Source organism: Adiantum capillus-veneris, chromosome 7 (assembly GCF_014529385.1).
Source record: "Adiantum capillus-veneris isolate H3 chromosome 7, ASM1452938v2, whole genome shotgun sequence".
NCBI lineage: Eukaryota > Viridiplantae > Streptophyta > Polypodiopsida > Polypodiales > Pteridaceae > Adiantum > Adiantum capillus-veneris.
In genome coordinates, this window is record NC_140937.1 from 156030942 (window position 1) to 156034075 (window position 3134).

The following is a 3134-nucleotide window of genomic DNA, read 5'->3' on the forward strand; positions in this document are numbered from 1 at the left end:
CACCATTGTTGTAGGCTCGAGGAGAGCTATGCGACAACGCCAAGCATTCCTCGCGAGACGAAGCGCACACGCCGACGCATCTATGAGCTATTTGGGAAAGTGGGCGTACTCACTTCTTGATGGAAAGAATGTTTACAGAGGGACTACCTGATCCTATCGAAGAAATGGAGATCCCATCTTCCCCACGTCAAGGGAATGAAGTCCAAAAGGTACCGTTAAACATTGCGAAATTGATGGATTTCATGTCTTCAGAAGTTAGAACCACCATCATGTCCAAACTTTATAAAGACCCTGAGCTAGTCTCAGCTCTTCGAGCCTTCCTCAATGGAGAACTAAAGTTTGGGCTACCACAATTTGCACATATGGATGGAGCTGCGCAGATGCCAATAGAGGAGGAACACATAGATCCCCAACCCAACCTAGATGAGAACCTTGTTATAGAAATACCTGTTAACAAGTTGGGGCAATACTTTGAAGGTGATGAATCTAATGCTACTCTACCAATCACTACTAAAGGATTAACTGTAAAGGGGGTCCTTGACGGTGGTGCGGGAGTCAGCATGGTGACAAAGAGTTGTTGGGAGTCTATGGGGAGACCTCACCTTGAAGCCACAAGCGTAGTGGTAAAAATGGCTAATGGATCTATTGTTACGCCTATTGGAATGCTAAAGGATCTCAGGATCAAGGTCTTGGGACACAAGGTAAGGCAAACTTTCATTGTTATGGATTTTTCCAAGCATCCTATGTCATTTGAGATGATCTTAGGGCGTCCATTTATGAGGGAAGCAAAAATGGTGCATGATTGGTTCAAAAACCACGTCTACTTACAGTTCCAAGACTCTGTCATTCGAGTTGATCTTTTAAGTGGTCGAACGCATCCTCTAGGAAATAAATTCATCATTGATAATCGATCAGACATAACAATTCACTCAGCTCCATTACAGTATTGTTACACGTGTAACGAAGACACAGATATTGGGGAGAACTCTCCTTATATGGATATCCTACCCGGAATGGCTGAGTCAGACAATGTCGATTGGGTACACCTAGCGGCAACTATAGATACATGGGGAGCTAGAGGAACAACCTGGGTAACACCAGATGGGGAAGAGATACCACACATTGCACCAGTAAACATGTTAGGTGTAGCGCATGTAACATCCGATGATAAGAAAGAGGCACACCTACCTGAGAGTGAAACTGATGATTCCTCAAAGGCTTCAGGCCAATACACATCAGAAACGGAATCTTAGGGAGAAATGGATTCAGAACCTGAGGAAACATCGAGTGAACCAAGTATAGAAACTAAACACTCAAGGCCTAGTACGACCGTCTATGGTAATTTATATGAGAGTGAAGAAGATACAAGCGAAGACCTATCAAGCGAGTCGAGTTCAAACATTTACCAAAATCAAAACCTTAACAAGAAACAAAGGTCATATAAGAGACGACGATATCGAGCAAATGTGAGAGCTAGGATAAACAAGGAAAGATCTACTGCAGAATGGCTTAGCTATCTAGGGGCATGTGATGCTCATCGAAAGCTAGTAGAAAATTGGGGTGAACATCTCCGGAGTGTCATGTGGTGCAGCCCGCGGCCCATTGACCTCGCTCAATTGGAGGTTACAGAGCCGAAATTGAGTCAAACTATAAGAAGACGTCAAAACTGAGAGTTAGCACAACAACAAAAGGAGGCAGAACTAAAAGAAAGGTCTCTGTCAGGACAAGAGTCAGCTGACTTACATACGGCTCTTGAACATTTTAAATCTTATACCACGGGGGAGCGAAAGGTTGTGTATGCCAAAGCCCAACGAATACCTACCAATGGAAGCAGTGGAGTCTATGATGGTCCAGCGGTAGTTAAAGAGATAGAATTAGCAGAACCAGGTGAGGAGTCTAAACCAGTCTTTATCGCTCAAGACCTTACCGAAACTGAAGAGGCTGTACTTAAGGAGCTCCTCAAGGAATACAAGGATATCTTTGTTTGGACATATCATGACATGAAGGGCGTTCCACCTTCTGTGGTGCAACATGCAATTCCCATTATCAACATTGCTAAACTCATCCAGCAACGACCCTATCCAATGAATCCTAAGTACGCCAAAATTGTACAAGATGAGATTGAAAAACTTATCCAATGTGGATTCATATACCCTATTGAGCACTCACAATGGGTTTCTCCAATAGTCATTGTGCCAAAAAAGAATGGGAAACTAAGAGTGTGCGTGGACCTCAAGAAAGTTAATGCAGCCACTAGGAGAGATCATTATCCCTTGCCATATTCAGAACATGTGCTTGAAAGAGTTGCGGGCAAGGAAGCTTATAGCTTTTTAGATGGGTACTCTGGTTACAATCAAATCACAATTGCATTAGAGGACCAAGCTAAAACTGCTTTTATCACAGAGTTTGGAGTGTTTGCATTTCGTGTTATGGCTTTTGGCTTAACAAATGCCCCTGCTACATTCCAACGATTAATAAACAGTGCGTTTAAAGAAGTTCTAAGGGAGTTTTGTGAAGCTTTCCTAGACGACCTTTGTGTTTATTCTTCTTGGGAAAAGCATTTGTTATATCTACGAAAAATATTTGAAAGGTGCAGATTTTATCGCATCTCATTGAACCCTTTCAAATGCCAATTTTGGGTTAAGCATGGAGTCATTCTAGGGCATATAGTGTCCAAGAACGGGATATTCACAGATGAGAGTAAGATTAAAGCCATTGCCGATTTGCCACCACCTACGAACTATAAAGGAGTTCAAAGATTTATGGGCCATGTTGGTTATTATCGAAGGTTTATTTTAAACTTTGCCAAGATAGCGCGTCCATTGTACAAGCTTCTTATCGAGTTTCACTGGACGGAAGAATGTCATCAATCTTATGAGTTATTAAAGAAGGCCTAACAAGTGCTCCAATCCTGCGAACACCTAATTGGAATGTACCTTTTCATGTGCATATCGATGCATCAAACTTTGCTATTGGGTGTGTTCTAACTCAACCAGGAGAACATAAATTGGACAACCCTATTAGCTTTGCAAGTCGCCAATTAAATGATGCCAAGATGAACTACACTACTACAGAGCGCGAAGGTCTAGCTATGATTTACGCAGTAAAGAAATTTCGCTATTACCTTCTTGCTA